This window comes from Equus przewalskii, chromosome 32 (genome assembly GCF_037783145.1).
Source record: "Equus przewalskii isolate Varuska chromosome 32, EquPr2, whole genome shotgun sequence".
NCBI classification, from domain to species: domain Eukaryota; kingdom Metazoa; phylum Chordata; class Mammalia; order Perissodactyla; family Equidae; genus Equus; species Equus przewalskii.
This window is the reverse complement of record NC_091862.1, coordinates 6,633,283-6,646,256: the sequence shown is the minus strand read 5'-3', so window position 1 is coordinate 6,646,256 and position 12,974 is coordinate 6,633,283. Positions and strand designations below refer to the sequence as shown.

Here is a 12,974-nt window from a genome sequence, read left to right as displayed (position 1 = left end):
GGCATGAAGATGCAAAGGAAGCTTACTGATCTTATGTTAGGTTCTGGGTGGCAAAAGAAACAAATCTCCGGAAGGTTTATAACTGCAATTCTGCTCTTTCTTAGACAGCGGAGTGACGTTTATACTGCTGGCATGGTCCATTTCCCACAAGGCTCAGAAATAAACATAAAAGGTATTTCTAAACTGCTGAATAAACTTTGGGTGTTTGGCAGAGAGACAAATTTAAAACTATGGGGAAGAGAGACACTGCCAACAACCACTGTTTAGGAGTCCCACAGATAAAGCCAGTCTGAAAAAGAGCTCAGAATCTAATGCAATCAAGCCCATGAAAATACAACCTTCCATGGGAGAGAATCAACACATCTAATAACCATCATGATTACATACCCAAGAACTTTAGACATAGAATTGTGTATAGATAACATTAAATAAGCATTTTTCAAATAATCAAAGACAATGGAAAAATTCAGAAATGAAAAACAAGAACAAGACTCTATCAAAAAAGGCTGCCAGAGTGAAAAAAAGAATCAAATAGAAATTCCTTAAATGAAATATCTATTCTTTGAAATTAAAAAAAAATAACTCAATGAACAAATTAAGATTCTATATATGACAAAGGAGAAAAGATACAATTAAATTACCTTCATTGCAGCACAAAGAGATAAAGAGACGGAACACAGGCAGGAGAAGGTAAGAGGCACAGAAGATAGAATAAAATGTCAAACATACAACTAACTAATTTTCCAGAATTAGAAGAGGAAGAGAATGGAAGAGATCTACTGGTGGATAATTTTTACAGAACTGATGAAAGATAAACGTTCTGATACAGGAATCACAGTGAATAATAAAATAAAGCCAAAGCTAGACACATGGCTCTGATAGTTACCACCATCAGAAATGAAGAAAATATTTTTAAAGCAATGAGAGAAACAGACTACCTACAAAACAACTACAATTAGACTGAGAGCATTCTTAATAACAGCAAAAATATAAGCTGTATTCTATGTTTTCAAAGTACTGCAAATAAATAATTTTAACCTAGAACTATTATTCATAGAATTTGTAAAATCAGACAAAAATATTCCTGAAGAACAACAAGAGGTTGGTGTGAAATACCCTGCCAGATATTAAGAATTATAAAGTTATGGTAATTAACAGAGTATGGGTGCAGAAACAAATGGAAAAGAGTAAAAGGTGCAGAAACAGATGCAGGCATATGTGGAAACCTGATATACGTCAAAGACGACATTATATGACATGAATATTCAATAAATGGGAATGGTTATTCAATATTCAATAAATGGCAACAGGTTATTCCTGTGGAAAATAAAAGTAGGTGTTTCTCATACACCATACAGAGAGATTAATTCCAGTTATTAGAGACCTATATTTGAAAATGAAAGCTTTAAAACTAATAGAAAAAATTTTTTAAAGATTCATGGCCACAACATAGAAAGATCCCTTAAATTAGGCACAGAAAGTACAAATCATAAAAAAAAAAATAGATTAGGTTTTCTACATTAGAATGGAAAATGTTATACATCCAATAACAGCATCAAAGTTAAAAGGCAAACCATAGGCTGGCAGATTATTTGTAATTTATATAACCCAAAAGGCTTTGGTATTCACTATGCTTCAAAATAAATCACATTTAAAAAAACAAAAAATCAGGGGCCACCCCGTGGCCTAGTGGGTGGATTTGGTGCACTCGGCTTAGATAGCCCACCTTCAGCATGGACCTACACCACTGGTATCGGTGGCCATGCTGTGGCAGTGACCCACATACAAAATAGAGGAAGACTGGCACAGATGTTAGCTCGGGGCAAATCTTCCTTCAGCAAAACAAAACAAAAAGCACAACAGACCCATTAGAAAAGTTGGCAGAAGTACACTTAATGCTCAGAAGAGAAAACACAAATGGCCAGTAAATGTAAAAAGATGCTCAACCAACTGTTAATGGAGAAATGCAAGTTAGAAGTGGTGAAACAAGTGAGGAGGTTGCCTTGTGGAGGATGGATGTGATTTAGAATGCTATAGAGGGCGAGGGGTAGAAATTGTAAGTAGAATACAAGTCATGAATGCACAAAAAATTTAATGTGATATATAAACAGTTGTCAGTCCTTTGTGTTTAGTTATTTTTATTTTTCTAGTATCTATACAAACACTACTTATATATAAAACCCACCCATTCAAAGAACTGGTTTTATACTTAAAGTTCTCCCATCAAACTCTTCTGTCAAAAACAAAACTAATACAAAAAAACTAAAAATAATCCAATACTTTTGAATAGGAGCTAGTCCATTGTAACATTCTTCTACCTAAGGCAGGAATTAAAAATACCAAGTGAAACAGCAAACTCTAAAAGACTATCTACAAAATTACTGTATTTTTCAAATTCATAATACAAAATCTACAGTTATGTTTTTCTAGTCAAACCAAGCCTTAAAAGTAACTAGTGAATTTATTGCTATTTTCAAAAAGTAATATCCCTTGATGTTTGTCTTCTATATGCTCAAATTACTTTTTTAACTGTCAATGACACATTTTTAATACTTTGAAATGAATCATAGGAAGAATTTCCCCTTTATCATAACTGAGTCTTTTAATAGCCCATATAACTTCTTACAAGAAAATGGAACAAATGATTTTAAAAATTGTTCATTATCAGTGAATAAAATTGAATAACCAATACATAATTTTGTATATTCTTTTAAAACAATGGAATGGAGTTGAAGGTAAAAGATAGAGTTATATAATGTATAACTGTTATATATAAATGTTATATATAACATTATATAATATATGCAATAATATGAAGATTGACATATAAAAAATCAATCTTTTCCTTTCAAAGCACTCAAAACAAACACAAAAACAAAAAGATACTAATTTAATCTGCAAAGCAAGAACCACACCACTAGCTTTAAATGGACTACAAAATGATAGATTATGTAAATTTAGTATTTCCATTCTGTTTATAAATTACCAAGGCAACAAAGGAAATCATTTAAGTAGGTCGTAGAACGTATCTGCTCTTCAGAGCGCCTCCTGACCCTCTCATCCTCTATTTTACATGCAAGTGACTCATAAACTCTTAGGAGCGACCTCAAATTATGGTGTGCCCCTCGTTTAAACAGATTTGGAACAGTAAGTACTCTTGTAAACTTGCTCCCAGAATCAAACGGTGTGTTCAGATATATTCAGCACATTAAAGAAAAAGGTAACCTCCCTTGGAATAGGATCTTCTCTTTTCCTGAGATAACAATTTATCATAAGACTTAAATCAGAGGAGCTCCCACAAACGAGACACACAATGCCACGCTGAGGGCAGCCTGAGTGTGGAAGAGGAAATTTAGCATGGGAAATCTGTTCCCTTTGGGGATGTTTTAAAACAAAATTAATTTCAAGACGAATCTATTGCACATCAGAAATAAAAGGGTTTTCTTTTCTTTTGTGAATTATTCATCAAATTAAATCAATAATAGTTAAAATTTGCTTCTGTCTCAGTCCATGGTAGGTATGATTTCATTTAATACTCAAAACAACCCTATAAAAATATAGGTGCTGTTACTACCTCCATTTCATAGATGAGAAAAATAAAGACTGGAGGATTTAAATGACTTGCCCATCCCAGAAAGTCTGACTTTAGGTTGATTCATATCCACTTTACCACAACTGGGTAGTGGAAAATTGAGTAGAACTCTAACTAAATGATTTCACCTAGTATATGACGTTTTTGAAGTTTTAACTTCTCTGTTACATACAGCAATAAGCATATGTGTGAAATGACATCATACAACTCCTCTGTAATGAAGAAAGATATAAAAGGTATTTAGGCTTCCACAAGAACAGCTTGCATCTCAATGCTGCTCAAAACGAGAGGAATTGACTGAGGGGCAAAATAGGTAAACTGAGGAAGCCAGTGTTATCTACTTTTGCAGGTTCTGAAGTTCTAAGTGCCCAAGTTTTAAATGACACTAGAAATATCTCAGTTAAGTTTTTGTTTTTATTTTCTCTCCTTTCAGAACAAGGTTTTGATGAATTATGCATAAATGGAATGCAAACACACAGATCTAAATCCCTTTGAAATACTTAAAAATATAAAAATGAACAGAATATATCCTTGGCAAACCTGTCCTGAGGTTTCAAAAGCCCATACATTTTAAATGAAGTTTGTGCTGTACTAAAACATAAACATCAGTGGGTTCTTACATTGCTCACTGCTGTCTCTAATGTCAGAATGTTTTATTAATTTAAAAAGCAGAGCTCTGTGCCATAATTAGCCTACGTATTAATTCATATAGGAGTGACATCTCTAAGTGCAGACTGACCAGACTCAGCAATACGAGAGGAAATATCCAGTGGCAAAATAAAATCCAATGACACAATAAAATCTTCAAAGAAATGTAGTTTATACAAATGCACCCACAAAATTTATAATTTCTACCCAAGAATTGTATTCCTCAAATGAATGTGTGTTTGTCTGTGTGAAGATAGACATGCACCAAAGGCTAAAACAAAATTTTTTTTTTAAAATCCACAAGTCATTGAGACTGGAGCACTCTACTGACACTAAGTTTTTAAATCATGAGTTTGCACCACAAATCAGGAATACTTGAGGTTTTGCTTCCATTCAAATGAGTCTGTGTGTCCTCTGATTTAGCTCATGGCCAGAGACACCTCTCTTAGCATACCCTTCAGAGCTTTAGAAAAGTTAGTATGGCAATATTCACTTACCCAATATTATATCCTTTAGTTAAACTTCAGCTCCTAAATGCTTTATGGGAATTGTAGTCTTATTGATATTAAACCTAATAGTTGAAGAAAAAAAGTCAACACGACATATTAGGACAGGAAAAGTAAAACTTTCTCTGTCCCATTTAATTTTGTTTTCTCTGTTTTATGGACATGGCTGAAGTTATAACTAAAATAAATTATTTTTATTACACATTTAACTTTATCTCCCATTTCCTTCATACCCAAAGAAAATAAAAGATAGCAGAGTAAATATTTATTGATGTTAATCTATTAATTCATTAAAGGTGTGACTCAAGCTCACCTACAAATAGAAAACGGAGAACATATCATATTTATCAATCATAAGTGATTTTGGTATATAAGCTCTAGAGAGCCTTTTCATATAACATTGTTCATTGCTCCCTGACAATAATCTTAGGCTTGTCACAATTACTTGGTAAGAGGGAAGAAGAAAAAATGTAGAAATTGGGTGAACAATCATTTGGTTTAGAAGTTCCAGGGCAAATGGTACAGACACAAATTCCTGTTTCTTAAATTCTTCTCTTAAAGGGTGATAACTATATTAAATAAAAATCTTAAGCAAAATCAGGTGAATTGGGTGATGGAATTCAAGTCCAATAACAGTGACCAGAGAACAGAATATTTGAAGTGGACTTCAGTGAATAGCAAAAAAAATTCACAGTGTGTAATCTCTTCTCTTTCATTTGCCAGATTTTCTTATGAGACAGGCTTTTGCCTCAAATATTCTAATAAAATGCATCCTATGTTAAGATTTGGGGGGCTGGTTTGTTCCAGAGTTCACTCCCTCACACTCTGCCTGCCTTGGAATATGAGTGCAATAATGGCATCGAAACGTCTGGAAGACATGAGCCTATTAAATAAATCCACATACTATCTAACTTCAGTCTCTTATAAACTAAAATAATCTCAACTTTTTTTCCTTTCAGTCTGCACTTATACATGGAAATCCTCAAAGATGTTTCATAAGGCCACAGGGGCACACAAATGTCAAGACTTTCAACAGAAGAATAGCATTTCTGAGGGCTCTGAATTATGCAAAGAGATAAGTAATTCAGAGACTCTTTCAGACTGACACACATAAACAGCCAGACACAAACAGATTACATAAGGGTCTGCCTGAAGTGAGCACTTGCTCCATACAGATTGTCATCCTTTGACTCTAGTCTCTGATCCTTTGCAGTACTTGCTAGCTGATATAATAAAGTACCAGTTCTTTGGAGGGACACCAGAGGGTACCTCCATTTTCCGAAATGAATGAAGCCAGCAGTAAGTTCCATTAGCAAGTCAATCCTTTGGAGAATATGCTGTTGTTCTTGAAGTGATTGAGGGTCTCATTTATCTAACTACGCTCTTACATACAAATAAATCATTGTATGGCTGTTCTCTGAGTATAAGGTGTGTAACCTAGCTTCCTTTTGTCTTGCAGAGAAAAAAACGAATTTTAAATAAAACATATTGGCCATTTATACTGTGATTTGCAGAATTCTTTTATATAGCATCAAAAAATCATGGTGGGGATGTATTCAATGTTCCAAATTTAATCTAGCCTGTTTCTGTCTTGTATTCAAGAGAATATAAGAGAGAAAGTTTTAAATAAATCTAGTTTACAAATTAAACCATTTCATCCCTAAATTCCTTCTATTACATAAATGTATAGTATCAACAAAAGGGGAGCAACTTTTTTAAGTGAATGCTTTCTCTAACGATTGTAAGCACAACCGTTACACGAGGTACTCATTTATTTCCTAAAACTATAGTGTATGACTCTCAAATCAATTTGGAAAACATGTATGACTAGAGTATACTATTGTCAAGAACTGTTTATTTTTGTTTACTTGAAATATTTGCTAAAGACTTTGAAAAGAAATACTATTCATGTCTATTTGCACGTATGAAGTGCTGAAGATTCTGTTTAAGAATTCAAGAAAGATGCTTTAATATTTCTATAAATTTTATTGGCCTTAAACTCTTAGTGTGAATTAGTCTTTAAATGTGTCTGAGAATAGGTTAAACTATTTTTCTAATTTCTCACGTTGAAAATCACTCATTAATAAATACTGTTCCTTTAAATAGATGCAAATAATGAGTATAGGAAGAGCTAGTTTCTATTTCTCCATGAAAGAGTGTAGAACTTCTAGTTTGTTTTTTCTTTTTTAAGTAAACTTTATCTCGAGATACTTGTAGAGTCAGATGTAGTTGTAAGCAAAAGTACAGAAAGATCCCAGGTAGCTTTCCCAGTTTCCCCCAATGGTAACAAAACTATAGTACAATATCATGATTGTCCTATGAGCATTGATGGAGTCAAGATACGGATGATCCATCACCACAGGGGTCCCTCCTCTTGCCGTTTTACTGCCATACACTCTTTGCTCCCGCTCCCACCCCCTCCTTAATCTCTGGTAACCACTCATCTCTCCTCCATTTCTATTATCTTGTCATTTCAAGAATGTTATATAAATGAAGTCATTCAGTATATGACCTTTTGGGATTAGCTTTTTTCCATTCAGTATAATTCCCTTGAGATCTATCCAAAATGTTATGTGTATCAATAGTTTGTTCCTTTTTATTGTTAAGTAGTATTTCATGGTATGGAGGTACCACAGCTGTTTAATCATTTACCTGTGGAAGCAGGTCAAGGTTGTTTCCAGTTTTTGGTCAATGTGGATGAAGCTGCTATAAACAATTACATATAGGTTTTTGTGTGACCACAAATCTTCATTCCTCGGGGATAAATAATCAAGAGTGTGACTACTGTGTCATATGGTAAATGTGTGTTTAGTTTTTCTATGAAACTTTCATACTCTTCTCCAGAGTGGCTGTACCATTTTAGATTGCCACTAGCAATATATGAGTGACTCAATTTCTCCACATCCTCACCAGCATTTGGTGTTGTGACTATTTTATATTTTAGTCATTTAGCTATTTTAGTGGTTGAGAGGTATTACTTTATACATTTGTAACTTGTCCCACTCTGCTGGAGTTGTCATTTTACAAGTTCAAGTGAAGTATAGGGACCTTACTCCATTTATGTCCCTTTACCTCTCTGTTCATAATATATTTGCCTTAAATATTTCCTCTACACACGTTTAGAACTACATTAGACATTGTTATAACTTTTGCTACAACCCACATCATAATTTGGAAATATCAAGAGGAGAAGGAAGGTCTGTTATATTTAACTATACTTTTGCTTACTGTGTTCTTTCTTCTTTTCTAACACTCCAAAGTTCCATCTTTTATCAGTTCCCTTCTTATTTAAGAATTTCCTTGATCCATTCTTTTAGGGTAGTTTTGCTGGTGACAATTTCTCTCTAAAATATATTGATTTCTTCTTCATTCCTGAAGGATATTTTCACTGGGCATAGGTTTCTGGGTTGACAGTTCTTTTCTTTCAGCACTTGAAAAATATTGTGCCACTTCCTTTTGGCCTTCATAGTTTCTGATGAGAAACCCACTGTTATTCAACTTGTTTTTCCGTTATGGGTAAGATATAGTGTTTCTCTGTCTGGTTTCAAGACGTTTTCTTTGTCCTTAGTTTTCAGAAGTATAGTTACGATGTGCAAATTTCTTTGGATTTATCCTATTTTAGATTCTCTCAGCTTCATGAATCTGTAGATTTATGTCTCTTGCAAAATTTAGAAAGTTTTCAGCCAATATTTTCTTTGAACACTTTTTTAGCCCTGCCTTCTTGATCTTCTTCCAGGACTCTGATGACACAAATTTTAAATGTTCTTTGATAGACCTACAGGTTTCTGAGGCTCCTTTTCTTTCTTTCTTTCTTTCTTAGTCTATTTTCTCTCTGTTCAGATTGTGCAATTTGTGTTGCTCTGTCTTCCAGTTCAGTGACTTTTTCCTCTGTCCTCTCCATTCTTCTGCCAAGCCCCTCTAGTGAGCTTGTTATTTGTTACTTTTTCAGTTCTATATAGTTTCCATTTGATTCTTCTTTGTATCTTCTATTTCTTTTTTCATTTATCTTAAACATGTTTGTAATTATTCACTGAAGTATGTTGTCATGGCTGTTTAAATAGTTTTCAGATATTCTAACGTCTCTGTTACCTCAGTATTTGCATCTATTGATTGCCTTTTCATTCAATTTGAGATCTTCCTGGATCTTGGGGGCTTCCTCCAAAACTTGGGTATTTTCTCATTATATTATGGGACTTTGGATCTTATTGAAAGCATGTGGCTTTTTCTGACACTGCACCAGCAGGGAAAAGGGGGAACTGCTTCATTACTGCCCGTAGAAATGTTAGTCTAGGTTCTCCACTCCGAATCTGTTGATATGTGACATAAAAGGGGGTCTTCTCATTATTGCTGGGTGGGGGTGAAGTTCTGGCTCCTCACACAGTTTCCATTGGCACTATGGTAGAAATGGCCTTGTTACTTCTTGACAATGGTGCAAGTCCCAACTCTGCACTAGAGCTCATTGGTTACCACCCAAGCAGTTGTGTGTGGCACCTCCTTACAGCCTCGCAAGGGAGGAAATCCAGCTCCCCACTTGGCTTTTATTACTGTTGGTGGGGGTGAGGGTGGGGCCACAATTTCTCTGTGGTGTTTGGCTGGAGGAGTATGGTATTTTCTAAAAGTTTTCTGTGTTGCTGGGCTACTCTGTTGTCCTTTGAATAGAGAGCAGGCTTTGGTTGGGGATTTTTTTTTTTTTTTTGTCCACACATGTTGGCATTTCCAGCTTACCAATTTCATCACCTTCAAGTCTAGAATATATCTGGTAAGAAGAAAACCCAAGGAACTCATGTCTGTATTGTTCCTTGAGTCCTCAAGTCCCTAGTTGGTCTGCATTCTTCTCATCACCTTTCAGAATCTTTGTATGTTCGTATTACATGTAACATCCAGAGTTTTTAGTGTACTTAACAGGAGAAATAGGTAGAAGTCTGTCTACTCCATCTTCCCAGAAGTGAAACCTGAGCCAGATCACCCATTTTCTCATGTCCATATTTTTTCCATTTTTTCCTTTAATTCCTTAAAGCTCTTACAATCTTGCCAATAACAAAATTGAACATACTAATGTATAAAGAAAATAATTACACCCTAACAATGCTTTTCAAACTGGCCTGTGGACATGACCTCTAAGAACTGAGAATTCTGATATTGTTTAAAATGTGGTGATATTGGTTAGACCATAATTTTTAAAATTATCTTTTACCAGTTAAAAAGACAAAACCATTTTTTTTAATTATGAAAATTTTCATAAAAAGATTATGGTCTTAAGCTATTATTTCCCAAAGTGTCTGTGGGGAGGCACCAAAAAATAGTTTCTTTCTAAAAGAAGTTGAGATGCTTAAATGTGAGAAATGCTGCCCAATGCCTAGGATGACCATTTGTCACTGTCTGCCCAGAACACTGACAGCATACACCTTTGTCCTAGAATAATAGTAATTTTTATTATTATCTTTTTTGTGAGGAAGATCCGTCCTGAGCTAACATCAGCTGCCAATCTTCCTCTGTTATTATGTGAGTCACCACCACAGCACGGTCACTGACAGATGAGTGGTGTAGGTCCCCGCCTGGGAACCAAACCCACACTGCCAAAGCAGAGCACACTGAACTTAACCACTAGGCCACTAGGGCTGGCCCTGGAATAATTATTAATAGAGTCCTCTTTTGTTCTCAAATGTGTCTCATTTTGTATAATGAGCTATAATGGCCACAATATCTATGAACATTATGAAAGGAAAGAAAATGAAAACAAGAGGGAAAACCCTAGCAAGCTTATACACCACCCTTGCCATTCCACCTTCTTCTCAGAACATCAAGGTGTTTATTTAGCATTTGTTAGCAGAAATATTAAGAAACTCATATGAATGATTCGTTTTCTTTTTCTCAGGAGCAACTTCTCATTACACATTTTGGGCTTATACTGTAAAGTATACACCTATAAAGATGAAGGGTGGGGCCAGCCTGGTGGCACAGCAGTCAAGTGTGCACGTTCTGCTCTGGCAGCCTGGGGTTCACTGGTTTGGATCCCGGGTGTGGACATAGCACTACTTGACAAGCCATGCTGTGGTAGGCATCCCACATATAAAGTGGAGGAAGATGGGCACGGATGCGAGCTCAGGGCCAGCCTTCCTCAGAAAAAGAGGAAGATTGGCAGCAGATGTTAGCTCAGGGTTGGTCTTCCTCAAAAAAAAAAAAAGATGAAGGGTAACTAAATAGTTGTAAAGATGTGTTCTAAGATTGTATAAAAATATCAAAGAACACTAATATCTGCCATTTGCACTCCTTAATAAGTTATACCCATCAATCTTGCAAGTAAATGTGTAACTGCCTAGTCTTTAAAATGAAGCTCTTATATGAAAACAATTTGCCAGCTTATCAACATCTCAATCACTAAACTGTGATCTAATGAAAGTTTCAGATATATCAAAAATTTGCTTTTTTAATGTCCACAAGTATACCTGAACTCATAATTCCAGTAAAATATAGAATAACTTGACAGAACAAAAGGAAAAGATTATAACATTATAAGTGTTAATATACCTATTACCACATAAAGAATCATTATTAATTATTAAAAGTATATAAGCAGAGTTATAGGGGCCTGCTGTAAGCTTTTCCCTGTCACTTGAATTTTTATAACTAGCATATATTAATTCTATAATCAGAAAAATATAGCCTAAGTATATTAAAAGAGAAACGATAAGGTTGGGGAAAATTTAAAAGAAATTAAGAAAATACCAACTTTCAAGAATTTAGTTAAATAATATTTTCTTATGTTAGAGGTGGCTTGAGGAGCATATAGAGTATTCACAACATCCTTATACAGTTTTTAAAGTTTCAACATTTAGCAGGTCAGTCAGAGATATGATAAAAACAACGTATAATGTTTCTGAAAGTAACAGGTAAATTTTCTTACAGATTATGAAAACCTGAATTCCTTAGCAATTGGACATGGTTTATACTGTCAGTGAAACCTGGTTTTCACAACTCACAAATTTTGAAATATGTATAATGTACATCATTAAAACTATAGCTGATTAAATAATCTGGCTTTCCAAGGTCATTTATTTTTCTTTAATATTTACAATCTAAGCTATTAAAGTGTAAATGTCTCTGGCCTTCCAAACTCAGATCTTGTCATATCATAAAGCTTAGAAGAATGGGGGTAATAAACTGATGCCCTTTAAGACTTCTGCAAGAGTGACCTATTTTATGAAATTATAGTCTCCAAAAGTGCATATACATTTTAAACATCATAAAATCAAATATTTGTTTAAAGGAATTTATGAACATCCATCTGGATGAATCCTTATATAAAGCAAAAGTTTCTATGTAAAATGAAGCCATTCTTTAATTCCTATTTTGTAAGTAAAATTCATTATTTCAAAGAGAATAAAAACAGAGTGTCTTGGGGCCAGCCCAGTGGCACAGTGGTTGAGTTTGTGTGTTCTGCTTTGGTGACTTGGGGTTTGCTGGTTTGGATCCCAGGTGCGGACCTATGCACTACTTGTCAAGCCACACTATGGCAGGCATCTCACATATAAAATAGAGGAAGATGAGCACAGATGTCAGCTTAGGGCCAATCTTCCTCAGCAAAAAGAGGAGGATTGGCAGCAGATGCTAGCTTGGGGCTAATCTTCCTCAAAAAAAAAAAAAGAGAGAGAGAGAGAGTGTCTTCACTATAACATTAATTAAATATAACAAAATTTCTCATGTCCTGGCTGTGATGGTTAATTTTACGTGTCAACATGACCGGGCCATGGGGTGCCCAGACATTTGGTGAGACATTAGTCTAGGTGAGACTGTGAGGGTGTTTTGGGGTAAGAATATAATTTTAATCAGTAGACTGAAGAAATCAGATGGCTCTCCCCAGTATGGGCGTGCCCCAACCAATCAATTGAAGGCTTGAACTAAAAGGCTGACCCTCCAGTGAGTAAGAGAGGATTTGTCGTGCCCCACGGCCTTCTAGCCTAGACACTGGTTTACTTCCTGCCTTTGGACTTGAACTGAAAAGTCAGCTCTTCCTACATCTTGAGGCTGCCGGCCTTCAGACTGGAACTACATCATAACCACAACTGGCTTTCAGAGTAGAGCTACACTTGCAGACTGCAGATCTTGAGACTGCATATACATGTCCTATTGGCTCTGTTTCTCTGGATAACTCTAACTAGCATACTGGCTAATAAACCTATACTGATATTAATGATACTAATAATAACACAGCTCATGTAAAGACAATG

At 35.1% G+C, this 12,974-nt stretch overlaps 1 protein-coding gene and 1 long non-coding RNA gene across 9 annotated transcripts in view; one reads left to right on the top strand and one right to left on the bottom strand.

The window, feature by feature from the left end:
* Nucleotides 1-12,974, bottom strand: part of PRKN (parkin RBR E3 ubiquitin protein ligase) — a 1,214,117-nt gene that overhangs the window by 956,627 nt on the left and 244,516 nt on the right. The gene's annotated exons all lie outside the window — the stretch shown is intronic.
* The window catches only part of LOC139080815 (uncharacterized), a 30,529-nt gene that overhangs the window by 15,439 nt on the left and 2,116 nt on the right, over nt 1-12,974 (top strand). The gene's annotated exons all lie outside the window — the stretch shown is intronic.